The sequence below is a fragment of the Polypterus senegalus genome, chromosome 2 (genome assembly GCF_016835505.1).
Source record: "Polypterus senegalus isolate Bchr_013 chromosome 2, ASM1683550v1, whole genome shotgun sequence".
Taxonomy (NCBI): Eukaryota; Metazoa; Chordata; class Cladistia; order Polypteriformes; family Polypteridae; genus Polypterus; species Polypterus senegalus.
In genome coordinates, this window is record NC_053155.1 from 149,647,514 (window position 1) to 149,664,722 (window position 17,209).

The 17,209-nt window shown below is 39.2% G+C and overlaps 1 protein-coding gene across 1 annotated transcript in view; it reads right to left on the minus strand.

Moving 5' to 3' along the window:
* The window catches only part of pcca (propionyl-CoA carboxylase subunit alpha), a 644,470-nt gene that overhangs the window by 372,636 nt on the left and 254,625 nt on the right, over window positions 1-17,209 (minus strand). The window lies entirely within an intron of this gene.

Consider the following 17,209-nt stretch of genomic DNA (forward strand, 5'->3'; position numbering starts at 1 on the left):
GAGAAAAAAATCTCGATAGAGTGAAGCTGCAAAAGTCAAAGCGTCATATAGCGAGGGATCACTGTATATATATATATATATATATATATATATATATATATATAGATAGATAGATAGATAGATACTAGATAGATAGATAGATATAGATAGATAGATAGAAGATAGATAGATAGATAGATAGATAGATAGATAGATAGATAGATAGATAGATATGTGAACTGTTTTATCATCATTTCAAGCTATACTATTTTTAAATTAGACAGCATATCTAATTTTGTCATGTTATGTTTTACGTCTCCCATCCTGTGTGGTGCTGCTATGCGCCACCCACACCTGCTCAAAGTGCTCTATTCTGCAGTCACCTGGGGTACTGAAGGAAATGAGAAGGATTAGGAAACCTTATTATCGACTGTGCTAACTGCATCAAGTGTGCCCAGGGAGGGTGTCCTAGGTCATTCTGACTTTCATAATGCAGAAATTGATTACTATCAGACTTAACTATTTGATTTGCTTGTTTCTGTCATTAGACGATGGCCTTCCAGAGGTTTATTTTTCTCCAATGGCCCATCATAAGAGTTTTTTGTTTTCCTCTCCTCTGTATCAGCTGGTCAAACAATCACATTCAGGAATCAAGAACTTCATCAACACCTTTAATCATCAGAAACTGCTATAGACTGTTTTAGTTGCTTTTGTATCTTTTCATTAATCTTAATAACATCAAACTGTTTCCACTCAATAGGTTGTCATATACAAATCTCTAGGGAAAATGCAGATATATTCTGTATACATTTATTTTTATATATATATATATATATATATATATATATATATATACATGAATTAGATCTGGTTGTTCTATTGTAAGCCTTGATGTATAAATATTTTAATTACAAAACCTTTTACTGGTAAGAATGAAGATTTGTTTTGCTTACATTTTTACTTACATTTATTAGAAATGATCATATTATTTATTACTATTATCATCTGAAGCGTAACATTTCACTGCTAGATTATACAAATACTATAAATGCAGTATACAAGAAATTTTGAAATTCTTGATAATTTTAACTGGATTTAGTAAACCTTACTGAGTTCAAAAAGTTTAAAATATCTTATGGATGTTTTGTTACTACAAAATATACACAGGGGCAGTGCACCATTGGGGAATAGAAAGTTGTGCACCCTGGAACCTAGTTATATTACTATTATTTGTAGTAGTATTTTTTTTTTTGCACCACAAGAAGAACTTCCAGTCAGAAGTGAAGCTGCAATTTGTCTGTCTGTTGTAAACAGACACAAACATTGAAGCACACAGACACCCAGCTTCAGGAGCTTTGTAGAGGAAAATTCCAACATTTCAAGTAATAAAACAAAATCATAAATACTGGTTGGTCATCAATTCTTCTCACACTTGATTTTAATTTTTTTTTTTTTTTTTTTAATTGTCAAATGTCAATAACAAATGTACTTAACTGGACAATATTACAAGGTTTCCTTTGAACCACTTTCTTTTACCATTTCAACCAATACTGAATTTGGATTTTCTGAGGAAGGCAATTGATGAAATTGTTCAGGTAAGGTTAGTGTATCACTGCCGTTTTTAATTTCTAAATTGATAAGACACTGCAATTTATAAATAAACCAATTTTGACACTAGCACAGCAGTTAAGCTGTGACCCAAGAGCAGTACTTAGTGCACCACTATGACAGGAGAGGAAATGCAAACATATGGATAGGAATTTGGAGTAGTCTTAATCTTTCACTTCTGAAAAGTGAGTCTGAAAATTAAACTTGACAGTAGACAATGCCAAAGGTTTGGTTTGGAGATCAAGGAACAAGAACAGGTCCTTTATTCATGATATACTACAATTAACAGGTTCACTGCTACCAGTGTGACTGGTCTGGTAGACCTTATGAATTCTGATAGGATGTATAAGAGACACCAAACTGCAGTGGGGCATTAAGACAGAGGTTCTAAACAAAGGAATTGAAATGTATTTGCATGATGTGTGTTTTTGGGGCTGCCAGTGGGTTGCGAGAGTCTCGCTGTAATGAATATGCACTTAATTATTTATGAAAACACAATCTCACCCCCTCCTTGAACCGCCACCTTATTGTGGTGGAGGAGTTTGCGTGTCCGATTGATCCTAGGAGCTCTGTTGTCCGGGGCTTTATACCCCTGGTAGGGCCACTCAAGGCAAACTGGTCTTAGGTAAGGGATGAGACAAAGATCGGTTCAGCAAACCTTCTATGAAGAATGAAAACTTTTTTTTCCCTCGCCTGAACGCGGGTCACCGGGGCCCCCCTCTGGAGTCAGGCCTGGAGGTGGGGCTCGATGGCAAGCGCCTCGTGGCCAGGCCTGCAGCCATGGGGCTTGGCCGGGCACAGCCCAAAGAGGCAACATGGGTCCCCCTTCCCATGGGCTTACCACCTATGGGAGGGGCCAAGGAGGTTGGGTGCAGTGTGAGTTGGGTGGTGGCCGAAGGCGGGGACCTTGGTGGTCCGATCCTCAGCTACAGAAGCTGGCTCTTGGAATGTCACCTCTCTGAAGGGGAGGGAGCCAGAGCTAGTGTGCGAGGTCGAGAGGTTCCGGCTAGATATAGTCGGGCTCACCTCAACACACAGCTAGGACTCTGGAACCAATCTCCTTGGACTGTGCTGGACTCTATACCACTCTGGAGTTTTCCCCGGTGAGAGGCGCCAAGCGGGTGTGGGCATACTTATTGCCCCCCGACTTGGAGCCTGTTCATTGGGGTTTACCCTGGAGAACGAGAGGGTTGCCTCCCTCCGCCTTCAGGTGGGGGGACGGGACCTAACTGTTTGTGCGTATGCGCCAAAAAGCAGTTTGGAGTACCCACCCTTTTTGAAGTCCCTGGAGGGGGTGCTAGAGGGCATTCCTTCTGGGGACTCCCTCGTTCTACTGGGAGACTTCAATGCTCACGTGGGCAATGAAAGTGAGACCTGGAAGGGCGTGATTGGGAGGAAGGAGATCTAAAACAGAGTGGTGCTTTATAATTGGACTTCTATGCTCGTCATGGATTGTCCATAACGAACACCATGTTCAAGCATAGGGGTGTTCATATGTGCATTTAGCACCAGGACACCCTAGGCCTCAGTTCAATGATCGACTTTGTGGTCGTGTCGTCGGACCTGCGGCCACATGTCTTGGACACTCGGGTGAAGAGAGGGGCAGAGCTGTTAACTGATCACCACCTGGTTGTGAGTAGGCTTTGATGGTGGGGGAGGATGCCGGTCAGGCCAGGTAGGCCCAAACGTGTTATGAGGTCTGTTCTGTGCTTCTATTGTTGAGGCGGCTGACCGGAGCTGTGGCCGTATGGTGTTCAGTGCCTGTCGTGGCGGCAATCCCGAACCCATTGTTGGACACCGGTGGTGAGGGATGCCATCAAGCTGAAGAAGGAGCCCTACAGGTCTTCAGGGACTCTGGAGGCAGCTGATAGGTACCGGCAGACCAAGCAGAATGCGGCTTCGGTGGTTGCTAAGGCAAAAACTCAGGCGTGGGAGGAGTTTGGGGAGGCCATGGAGAGCGACTTTCGGACAGCTTTGAAGAGATTCTGGTCCACCATCTGGCATCTCAGGAGGGGAAAGCAGTGCACTGTCAACACTGTATATGGTAGGGATTGTGCGCTGCTGACCTTGATTCGGGACATTATGGGTTGGTGGAGGGAGTACTTTGAAGACCTCCTCAATCCCACTAACATGCCTTCCAATGAGGAAGCCGAGCCTGGGGACTCGGAGGTGGGCTCCCCCATCTCTGGGACTAAGGTCAACGATGTGGTCAAAAAACTCCTTGGTGGCAGGGCCCCGGGGTGGATGAGATGCATCCCAGCTCTGAATGTTGCAGAGGCGTGTCAACCAAGACAGTCCTACAACAGCGCATGGACATCAGGGACAGTGCCTCTGGATTGGCAGACCGGGGTGGTGGTCCCCCTCTTTAAGAAAAGGGGCCGAAGAGTGTGTTCCAACTACAGAGGGATCACACTCTTCAGCCTACCTGGAAAAGTCTATTCGGGGGTCCTGGAGAGGAGTGTCCATCAGATAGTCGAACCTCAGATTCAGGAGGAACAGCGTGGTTTTTGTCCTGGTCGCAAAACAGTGGACCAGCTCTACACTCTTAGCTGGGTCCTGGAGGGTGCATGGGAGTTTTCCCAGCCAGTCTACATGTGTTTTGTGGACTTGGAAAAGGTGTTCGATTGTGACCCTCGGGGAATCCTGTGGGGGAGGGTGCTCCGGAAGTATGGGGTACCAGACCCCCTGATAAGGGCTGTTTGATCCCTGTACAACCGGTGTCAGAGCATGGTCCGCATTGCCGGCAGTAAGTCGAACCCTTTTCCAGTGAGAGTTGGACTCCGCCAGGGCTGCCCTTTGTCATCGATTCTGTCCATAACTTTTATGAACAGAATTTCTAGGCGCAGCCTGGGCGTTGAGGGGGTCTGGTTTGATGGACTCAGGATTGGGTCACTGCTTTTTGCAGATGATGTTGCCCTGTTTGCTTCATCAGACCGTGATCTTCAACTCTCTCTGGATCGTTTCGCAGCTGAGTGTGAGGCGGCTGGGATGTGAATCAGCACCTCCAAATCCAAGACCATGGTCCTCAGCCAGAAAAGGGTGGAGTGCCCTCTCAGGGTTGGGGACGAGATCCTGCCCCAAGTGGAGGAGTTCAAGTATTTCAGGGTCTTGTTCACGAGTGAGGGAAGAATGGAGCGTGAGATCAACAGGTGGATTGGTGCATCATCCGCAGTGATGCAGGCTCTGCATTGGTCTGTCGTGGTGAAAAACGTAGCTGAGCTGTAAGGCAAAGCTCTCAATTTATCAGTCAATCCATGTTCCTACCCTCACCTATGGTCATGAGCTATGGGTAGTGACCGAAAGAACAAGATCGCGAATACAAGTGGCCGAAATGAGTTTCCTCAGCAGGGTATCTGGGCTTTCCCTTAAAGATAGGGTGAGAAGCTCAGAAATCCGGGAGGGGCTCAGAGTAGAGCCGCTGTTCCTCCATATTGAGAGGAGTCAGATGAGGTGGTTCGGGCATCTGATCAGGATGTCTCCTGGACGCCACCTTGGTGAGGTGTTCTGGGCACATCTAACCGGGAGGAGGCCCCAGGGAAGACCCAGGACACGTTGGAGGGACTATGTCCAGAAGAGCTTGAAGAAGTGGCCTGGGAGAAGGAAGTCTGGGTATCTCTGCTCAAGTTGCTGCCCCCTCGACCCGATCTCGAATAAGTGGAAGAGGATGGATGGATGGATGGATGGATAACATCTCACTTTCTTCAGTGTTATGGAAAGTGATCCTGGGGCATTACTTTTTTAATGATGGGCATGGAGTCTAAAGATCATGGTTAGAAAATTAATGATAACTAAGAGATAAAAAATGCAAGACAAGAAAAATAGTGAGAGAACCCAGGTCATAACCAAAACAGACTAACACTAAGGCAAGCAAAGATAGAAGATAGATATCAGTAGTTTACGGCAGAAAAAAGTGAAGAAAACAGAAAATTGAAACCTGAAGCTAGGGCCTACTTATTTTGAAACTAACTAACTATCGCGTAGGGATAAAGTGTCACAGGGATGCTGCCATATTTATGTCATCACTTCTAATGATGAATTGATGCAGTTCTTCTATTAAGAAGTGAGGCATACCAGATCTATAAATTGTGAACAGTTACTCGAGGTGAGCTCAGTGTTATATTTGAACTGAGTTGTTACCATTGATCTTGGGTAAGGGTACACACAGTTCTTGTGATTCTCCATTGCTGGAGGTGGAAAGTTTCCTTGTTTTGTGGTTAACTGTTATTGCCAAATTTTGTAGTCATCCTGTTTTGTAGGAGAGTTATTAGTATTGTGTAGCTTTCAATTACTTATGGATACCCTTTATTTTTATTTTGATATATAAGGCTTTAGCTGCCTATGGAGTGTGGTTTTACAATTTCAATAATAAAGTACATCAGCATCACTTCGGTGTGCATTTTATCATTCAATTGTCTAGGTACTGGTTGCTTATCAGAATGAATGCATATGTTGCTTTGATGTTCTATGATCCAGCTACGTATGCAAAATCGAGTTGTACCAATGTAAAAATAAGAGAATGGGCAATATAAAATAAATATTACTCCTTTTTTACTGCAGTTTGAAAAATGTGTCAACTTTAAGTTTATGCCTCTAATATTAAAGATATCACCTTCAAAAATATTACTGCAACAAGTGCAGTTTAAACAAGGAAAATGTCCCAGTTTTATTCATGCGTGATGTCTAGTGTGCTGCCTGCCACAATCCAAGCTTTGTGACTACCCAATCTCGCATGTTTTTGTTGTGGGAAAAGGCAAACAGTGGTAGTTCCTTAAAACAAGGTACTAATTGTAATATATGCCAGTATTTTAAAATATTTCACTTAATCCTGCTTGCCAGGATACGAGTAAGTGAGAATATAAACCAATCTGTCCGAATTGCTCTTAGAAGGAGACTGCAAAAGTAAATCTCTGTGTATATGTAGACTCTTTTATATGCTGTTTTCACACATTTCAGTAAAAAACTTTATATTTCAATACAAAGTCTGTAGTATCTGAACATATCCTGTGCAAGTGGAAAAAAAAATTTACTAACTAGAAGGCTGATATTCAGAGAATAGGGGTGAAAACTGGAAGCCTGTAGAAGTATCGATGATATATTACACCTTCAAATGTACAAAAATTTCCACAGCACAGCCATCCAAGTTAATTAAAAAATAAAATAAATATACCTAGGGATAAATGATGACCAACGGTTAAGTACCTCATTGACAGTGGTCACAACTGCTTCTTGAGGTATACAGATATAGAGTGATTAAATATTTAAAGCGACTAGAATACAATTTTGGCCAATAAAAATCTTGCTTAAATTAAAAATGGAATCTGTAGGATCTCTTATATATGATTTGGCTGAACAAACTAAGTACTTCATGTTGAAATCAATATACAACGTAATAGGCTACAAAAGAGAACCTTTTGCCAACAATGAACTGCATCTAGGAGGGTTAACAATTTCTTTATATATTTTAGGAAGTAAGTAAAATACCACTATATATGGATATGGCTTATATAAAGAATTTGCAATGCATTTATCGATAAGATCATTAGACACAGGTGCCTTGATAAAATCTTTCACAATATCGATTGTTGTAGCGATACAGTAATGTTAAAGATGTTTATAACACTCTATTTCAAATGACTATTTGTGACCCTAATTAAGATACTGTACTGTACTGAGGATTTGTTCTGTTCTGTGTATTGTATTGTATTGTCCCCCTTCTTTTTGACACCCACTGCACGCCCAACCTACCTGAAAAGGGGTCTCTCTTTGAACTGCCTTTCCCGAGGTTTCTTCCCATTTTTTTCCCTACTGGGTTCTTTTTTGGGAGTTTTTCCTTGTCTTCTTAGAGAGTCAAGGCTGGGGAGCTGTCAAGAGGCAGGGCCTGTTAAAGCCCATTGCGGCACTCCTTGTGTGATTTTATATTTTATATATATATATTATTACCATTATTTTCCTTTGATGTTGAATCATGTAATATCAAATTACAGAACAGGTCAATACATACATAGCTCAACAGAGCCCAAAGAGATAAAAGTGGACTTAACAGACAAATCATTATAATACATGTAAGAACTATTTTTTTTTTTTTTAAGTTTAATTAAAAAAAAACAGATCAATCTTAGTTTTGAAGGGGTTGGAAACAAAAAATAAACCTTTGGCGAGGACACTGACTACTGCGAGAGATAGTACATATTTATAGATGTAGATTATTGCAACTTTATCCAGTGGGGCTGCTGAAGCACCAGCAGAGATTGGGTTGTTCTTACCTGATCTCCACATATAACTTCATGAGTAATTACTTTTGTTTTAAATACTGTATATGGAATGTAATTTTGTAAAAATGTAATTCTGTATTGATGTTAATTACATGCACCTACTGTATATACCTAACAGTTATGAAATCTCTTACTGCTCTGATGAAGGACCGACATTGTGTCAAATGCATTGGCAAGACAAGACTTCAATGGGAATTACAGAGCCCACCAAGGTTTTGCACATGACCACGACTGCAAACCAGTGGATCTGTTACTTCTTCAGGATTACTGATATGGAATGGGGTCTTTGTGTTGTTGCCAATTACATTGTGCATAAACAGCTGTATTTGTTTATAATGTATTAGTAAGGTTTATTTGTCAACATTGCTTATTAAATACAAACCACACACACACACAATACCATTAGCAATCTGGCCATCAGGCAAACTAAAAATTTGACTAGGTCTTTTTAAATAATTAGATCATTTCTGATCTGGTTTTGGTGTTTAAAGGTCACACTGAAGTCAGGGTACTGGCAAAGACAGGGTCACAAAATCAGCCACGGGGTGATTTGTTAACAGAGAAACAGGGTTCTAGGAAGTAAAAATATAGTCTCTTGGCACCCAGGACAACAATTTAATCCCAGAACTAGTACTATAAATTAATCGATGTCAAAAGGTGATTGTTTCATTCAAAAGTGAAACAAAGAATTCACTAGAGGAAAATGTATTTAAATTTAGTTGAAAAGAAACAAAATTATGGTTTTATGTGCTCATCAGCTGTTCTACCTTTCTACACACATCAACATTAATGATTGCAGTGCATCATCTACTGGGATGTATTTTGGAATGCATGTAGAAATAAAACAAATTCTGCATAACAAACATTTGTAATAATAAAATGTATGTTATATGTCACTTGGTACAGGATTCATAAAAGCAGTGTTGATGTTTGTGATGTGCTATCTATTGAAATGGCAGAGAACACAGCAACTGTAATTACAAACATTAACTGATACATTTTTAAAATTTAAAATTTTTGTTCTTCCTTAATGATAAAATCGATACTTTAAAAATCACTGATGTCATAGTTGTCTCACAAACTACGGAATTAAATCCTCAACCTGTGCAGAATGAAAGTATCTGTCAGGTGATAAATGAGGAAGCACAATGAAAAAAAAACAAACAAATGAAAAAATAACTAACTGGGGGGAAGTGACCCTTAAAAGGACTGCTATTTACACACTGCTCAAGCCTGAGTCCCCATGCTCGGCTATGTTTCAATTCCACTGAACAAGTGTGTCTGCTATTAGACACTATTCCACTCCCACCAGCACCAATTCCAAGTCTGTTACTGCTCTCACAGGGTCAAAGTTACAGCTCTCTCTCACTCCCCACCTCTTTGAGCCAATCCATGCCATGATCAAGGCTAGCCAGGAACCACAGGTCAAGACCAAGGAATTTTTGTGAAATAGATGAGTACCGTCTCAGCACCCAAAGCAGCATTTTGAACTCTGAACCAGTACCCAGTACTCAACCGGTTGACAAAACCAAAGTGCTCATAATTGTAGAGTCCACAAAAAATTACATAAGAAAAATTAAAAGACACAGACCCACATAAAACTATCTGTAATCCTTTGTTAAAACCCCATACAATACTGAAAATGGGGGGTTAAAGAAATATCAACTATAGCAATGTCTAATAAGAGTTCAGTACTTGACAAATAGACCAAAAATGCCTCTTCATAACTTTTCAATTCCTGCAGGGTGTAAGAAAAGAAAAAAAGTTGAGAAGATGTTAAGAAAAAGAGTTATTTATAGGAAGAATGTAATGTAAAAAAACTGGACTCTCCTAGTCAGAAGGCTGAAACCAGGTGTCACTCCCAAGTGATGTTAAGGGCATTCACTTGGGAGAAATTACAGGAGAAATTCTGAACCAAGTCTATGGAATATGATCTGCTAGGAGTAGCATGCGAATAGTGTACAATTTTGAATTGTGCAGGGGTTTCTGGAGGACAAGGCAATGTTTTTAAAAACTGTGATACATGAAACAGACAAAAATTGGAGGGCAGTCCCACTGTCATAGATGTTGCTATAGACAAAGAGTGTCAGGACTCTTTACTGAGAAATTTATACAATTGCTTTCAAATTTGAAATAGCCTCGGGGAGATATACTCAGAAAACATAATATCCTTCACTAGTTTACAGATTAATTTCTACATTCATTTCTTCTAATGTGTCCTTGATTAATTATGTCAGTGACGTTAAAACCTGAATGAGCAGTAATATTTTGCATTCAAAGAAAATTAGTTATTAATTAGTGGGAATGATATGGATTTCAACAAGATTCTTTCATTTTTTAAATCAGTAGCCTAGACATAATCTTTGACACAAGTCTATCATTTACAATACGCATTTTGCAAAACAATACTACATAAAACTTTCAATTCCTATATTATATATATATATATATATATATATATATATATATATATATATATATTATATATATTATATATATATATATATTATACATATATCTATATATATATATATTATACATATATCTATATATACACACACACACACACACTCTACTGGTTTTAGAACACCTTACTTTTTCCAGTTTTTCGTAAAAATGTCATCAGTTGAAATGCAGTGAATGACCGAAGATGGTGAAAAGGAAAGCAGTAGACCGCCAGGTTAGCAAAAACAAAAAAAACAGTAAATTGGCCTTCTTCAGGGAACAACTAATAGGTTACAACCTACAGATGTTCTGCAGAAATTAAAGCAAATTAAGTCTTGCACGTTGAAGCAATTTGCACAGGTGTCCCAACTTCTGTTGATTACTTAAAAACCCTGTTTTTCTTAATAAAGCAACATTGGTATTACTTCACCCTCTGAAGTATTACTATGACAGTACAGTATTTCAGTGATAATGGCAATTAACAACTAAAATCAGTATTATTTATGGAGGAATATTTCGGATGAAAATAAATAAATAAATGTGTAAAAAAAAAATTGCATGAAATGTAAGCATAAATAAATAAATGTGTCATAAATTGTGAGCAAAAATAAATAAATGTGTCACTAAATGTGTTTTTTGTTGCTTATTTCTTTAATTTTGTCCAAAATATTCCTCCCTAATTATTACCCTAAGAATTGTAGGCATTTCTTTTAGAGAAATAGCATAGAAGTGTCAAGTGAGTACGGTGTCATACATAATCTAAAGGCAATTGGAAACTGTAAGAAACTGACAGGAAGAGATCTGGCAGATTCAAAGTCACTACCCAATCAGAAGACAAGTTTCTGAGGGTCACCAGCTTGCTTGTGAGGTGTCTCTCAGCATAACAGTTTGAAGAACAGCTCAACAGTGGTGGTGGAAAAATGCAAGTCTCAGTTTCTACTGTGAAGGGAGACTTTACCCAATCTGCAGTAGTCCACAGATGGTATTTCAAGGACTTATTTTGTTCTTTAAGGAATGGCTTTCTTACTACCACTTGCCCTGTCAAAACTGCAGCACAAAATCTCCTCTTTGTGGTAGAAACTGAAAGTTCGTCTTTTTTTTAACAGATTAGTTAATGATTAGTTAACTACTTAAATCTTGCCTTCATGCCACAATCCCAACTGTTACAACAATAAGAAATTCATCCCTTGACACTGGCTCTGTACCGCTCACTTTTAAAATCGCTTCTGTAACCCCAATGTTAAAAAAGTCTGGTCTTGATGCTGACAATCTTAACAATTTCCCGCCTATTTCCCACTCACCTTTCCTGTCAAAAGCTCTTGAGCGTGTTGTAACCTCCCAACTCACCAATTATTTAACCACTAATAACTTGATGAAACCCCTTCAGTCTGGTTTCAGGGCGCGGCACAGCTGTGAAACTGCTCTGCTACAGGTAACCAATGATTTGTTTTGGCAGCAGACTCTGGACAAACCAGCATATTAATTCTATTAGACCTCAGTGCAGGGTTTGACACTGTCAGACATGACATTCTACTGTCCAGAATGGAGAACATGCTGGGTATCTCTGGCACTGCCCTCCAGCGGTTCAAGTCCTATCTGACTGATAGGCAAGAGTCTGTTATTCTTGGCAACTGCAGGTCCAGCTCAGTGCCAGTCACACAAGGAGTTCCTCAGGGCTCTGTCCTCGGCCCTCTTCTCTTCTGTATTTATATGCTTGCCCTTGGCCATATTATTCGTAGCTATGGACTGGGTTATCGTTTTTATGCAGATGATACTCAACTCTACTTCAATGTTAAAAGTGGAACTTCATCAGAGCTTTCTCAGCTCACAACCTGCCTTAGTGAAATTAAAACCTGGATGGAGCAGAACTCTTTAAAATTAAATTGCAACAAAACTGAACTCCTGCAAATTGCGACTAAAATGCAACTTAATAAAATGAGCTCCTTCCCAGTCCATCTTGGCGGTGATCTCATCAGACCTGCCTCTACTGCAAAGAATCTTGGTGTCATTTTTGATTCCTCCCTCTCTTATTCTGCCCACATAAATCACATTAAGAAACTTTCTTACTTTCACCTCCGTAACATATCCCGTGTTCGTTCCTTCCTCTGCTTTTCTAATGCTGAGAAACTTGTCCATGCTTTTATCACATCCTGCATCGATTACTGTAACTTGCTGCTGGCAGGTGCCCCTTCTAATCTTATATCACAGCTCCAGCTTTTTCAAAACTCAGCTGCAAGAGTCCTTACTCGAACCAGCAGCAGCGAGCACATAACACCCATCCTGCTCCGCCTTCATTGGCTCCCTGTGTCTTACAGAATCGAATATAAAATCCTACTAATATCCTACAAAGCCTTAAATGACCTTGAGCCAAACTACATCAGTGACCTTCTCCATCACTATGTGCCTGCCCACCCACTAAGGTCCTCTGATTCTGGCAATCTTGTTGCGCCCCACACTAATCTACACTCCATGGGTGACAGGGCCTTCAGCTGTATAGCGCCCAGACTCTGGGATGACCTACCGAAATTAATCAGGTCAGCTGACTCCATGAATTCTTTTAAAAAACAACTCAAAACTCATCCGTTCAGGAAGGCTTTTAGCTCTACTTGACTTCATTCCCCTTCTCTCAGTTTACCTCTCTGTCAAGATGCTCAAGTAACCTGTGTGTGTGTGCTAGACCATCAATTATGTTGTCTGTTACGCTTTTCTCTGAATTCACTGTTGTAAACTTCTTTATTTATTTATTTGGTATGTACAATGCTATATACTGTATACCCTGCCATTCTTTCTTATATGAGTTATGAGCATACAGTGGATCGTGCTTGCATGAACCTCAGTCTCAGTGGGAAATTCTAGCAGGAAACATGACATGATGTTCAATAACACAAAAGTAAAAACAAATTTAAGCAACCGACTTGTATAGAAAAGAATGAAACAGGAAACAAGCTGCAGTGAAGGAACAGAGGTCCTGCAAAGCTCTGGTATGACACAGCACGGGGCCTGAACACGGTGGGAGCAGGCCATAGATTGGTAGGTGTCATGGTCTGACTTTTAGGAGGTGAAGTGATCCAAGCAGTATATGACCTTTAGCCTAGACAATTTAATCTCTTTAGCTTGGGCAAAGTGAAGCCTCCAGTTTGTCCACAATGTCCAGTCAGAGGAACACTGAAGCACATCTTGAGCTGCTGCCCAAAGGCTGTAGAATAAGCCTGGTATACCAGGAGGCTAAGCAGGTGCTGAAACAAATTAAGAGCAGATGAAGAATTTGTCCAACTGCGCAGATAAACATGAGCAACTTTGTGAAGGCTGGAGAGCAGCCATGAGCAAGAAAAAAGAAGCTAGCAGGAGAGTCCTGGCAACTCCTCAGGATGGGCAGCTCTCTGTGGATTTGGAGAAGCAGATAGAATTTCCACAGCACATTGTCTCAACTTCCATGAGGCCAGACACCCTCCTGATAACACAAAGAATGAAGAACATTCTTTTGGCACTGAGAGTCTCATGGGAGGACTGACTAGAGGAGGCCTAGGAAAGGAAGAGGGATAAGTATGAGGATATTTGTTGGACTGCCGTAAACCAGGCTGGAAGGCAAGGTGTATGCCCATTAAGGGTGGTTGCAGAGGCTTTTACAGAGCGATCATTCAATAGAGCCTTCAGTACAATTGGTACCATCTGAGACAGGAGGAGAAGAGCTATCAAGAACACTGCCAAGGCAGCAGAAAGGTCCTTGTGAAGGCTCTGGATCATGAGGGGTGGCCCATAGGGAGAAGCAAGTGCAATCTAAGCACAAGCTGTTGGCATGATTATCCTTGGCTAGGTCACCTGGGCAAGGGTGTCTGATGTGAAAAACCCCAACCACCCGATGACCCTAGGTAATATCACTGTAATTCTGAGTCAATGACAGATGTACTGTATTTACATACAAGAACAAAGTTACAGCTAAATTAGCTGCAGATCTTAACGTTTCCATATTTATCTGACAGTAAAAATTATCGGCAAAGTGACACAGTCACCTACTATTCTTCATGAACTGTTGTAACCAATAATTTTACCTTAAAACTGAAACAGATTTTTTTTAGTCTCCATCGTGTATTTCTTTCAAAAATATTGGGTTTAACAAATATAACTTCAGTTAGCTGTAACCCTTCCTAATCAACAACTAACAACAGCAATTTGTTTCACCTCTTGATTTGAAAGTTTTTTCAGCTCCCACAAGGCTATTTGAGCTCAGATTTTAACTATACGATACTGTCAAATGCTGTTAAAAATATTTTTCGGGCCCTACTAACACATATATTTACCTTCAGAATTTGCTACTTTGAATAGAACTCACAGTTATAAAAACATTTCATAAATAAAAAGTAACAAATCTTTGATGAACTCACTTTAAAGATGCTTCAACTTTCAAAACAGTTAAAGTCTCTAAACATACCTGAAAGTCCCAGCATGTGTACTTTTTTTTTTACTTTAACTTTCCCTTCCATTTTCAGCACTGAATTAGAATTCACTCCATTTCCAAACCAAGAACTCTGATTATAGACCTTTTTTAACCCCTTCACATTAACAAATTTCTAAGACATTGAAAACTACGTCATCCAAAGAAGTTAAAACATGGTTTGGGTAAACGAAAGATTTCCAATAGATACCTGCATCTCCACATATGATCTCATACCGACTGCAGTAAATCAGTAGAATTGATGCATTGACATCAAGCACTGAAAAAAATGTGTAAATATTTTATTTTCTCATATTCCATCCCTTTCTCTCTAGATGAGCCTATTCTACAAATGTCATAAACAAGTTGACTTACACAAGTTCTGCTGGTTGAAAACATACATCAATAATGAAACTAACATTTCCTCAAACATACAACGCAACCCATGAAGAATTATCAATTATCTCTTATTAGAAATTATTTCCTTATGTAACTGGCCATTTTTGCTATAACAGCAGTGCTGCAGGATTATGAGCAATTAGTGTTGTGTATATTCTTAACTGAACTGGAGACTCATTTCCACCCAACATTTGCTTCCAGGATGGTGTGAAGTCTCCTGCTTCAGACAGAGAGAGCAAAGGAACAAATTACAGAAATATATTTTTTTCATTCTCATAAACAATCTTCACTTTTTAAATTTAGAGCCCACTCAAACATTTAAAAAAAATCCTGACTGATACAAAACTCTAAATGCTCAATAAAATAGAACAAATAAGGCCTATACTTTCAATACAGGAATTGTTACAAATATTGTTAGTTTCTCATTTGTCTATTTTACTTAGAGTACAACAGTAAAAAATAATGTAAATCTAACATCCATCTCTGTTTTCTAAAATAGACTTTTTCATTACAGGGACATCAGGAGCTGTAGCCTATCCCAGCAGGGAACCAAGGAAGGAATAACATTTGGATGAGATGTTGGCTAAATTTGACATTTTTAACAAATCATGAAATTTTAAGTGAAAAGGTTTTTTGGATTCCTATATAACACAGATTTGTAAGTCCTCTGCTTCAAGATGCACTTATGTCCTTATTGATTCTAATTTAACACTAATCTTCATTGTAAAAAGCAAATGTCATCATATATGATGGAACCTCAAAAAAGGGGTTAAAGCAAGGCTTAAGCAGCTTAGGTATACTATGATGACACGCTTTCTCTACTGGCCTCTAGTGGTTTTTATAGATACTGTGACATACTTCTTTTAGGAAAGCAGAAGGAGGAATGGTTTTAAAGATATAACAGAATGGCAAATATTAAAATCTCGTAAATTTATGAAGCAATGCATACCACAGTTTTCACATGGAAGGCTATTTAGCATGGTATTGTTGAAAAATATAATACTGCTCTTCATTTTATCTGACTTCCTCAATCCATTCCCTAAATCCTCATTTTCCCTTGCAGTGTCACAGGGAGCTAGAGACAGCATTTGGTGCAAATATTTTAGACATTTACTTAGTTAATATTTTTATCCAAATCAGTCAGGCATTATCAGTACAGCACTGCTGGTTCCACATTTCTATAAGTTGAGCAATGGTAGATTACGCAATTGCCAAGTAAATGCAATGATTAAGATGGGAATTTAACTTCTACCTTAGTTTACAGTCCAGTGACATAGTCTCTGTGAAATGCACCACAAAGCAAGGATTTGAAGTGTTTCTGGTTTCTCTTTAATGAGCTATTATATTGTACTTCCTTCAAAAAATTCCTCAGGAGTTTAATAAAAGCACATGACAAATTACAATCTGAAAAATATTTACTTATGCTGTAGCATAAATACTCCACTTTCTTAGGTACCAAAAAATTAAAACAATGCACTACATCATCATTATTACGGATATTAGTTGAATATTTAATATTGATATCAACCCTTATATTACACAGATAAATATAATGAGCATTAAACACAAACTGGCCTAATGTGTCACATTGTGTGGTTTTGTGTATGTGGATTATGATGAACTAGGGTGCTTATTCTTTTGTGCTCCATATGTCCAGGGTAATTTCAGCCCTCTGTGACTCTGAACAAAATGTTTTGACAAAGTAGAAGAAGGGCTAAATGAAAATGTAAGATTATTCTTAAGTTTGAAAAGGAAGTGCAGTGCCCAAATAACTCTCATATCCTGAAAAATATCAAACACACTGTAAACAGATTTTTACAACTGAGAAACTGACGTTAAAGGCACGATTACTTCAAATACCAGTGGTCTATTACAGTACAGTATGTGTGTTCCCTGATGTTTTTATTCCAGATAGGGTATTTAACAAATAAGGGTCTGTTAAAGATGGCCAGGTATACAAAAATGTTTAGAACAGGGATACCAATAACTTATAATTTCAGTCAGTATTCAAAACTGAACAGGCCAGTATTAGATTAAACTTTTATCTACTTGTAAACCTAATTCCATTTAATAT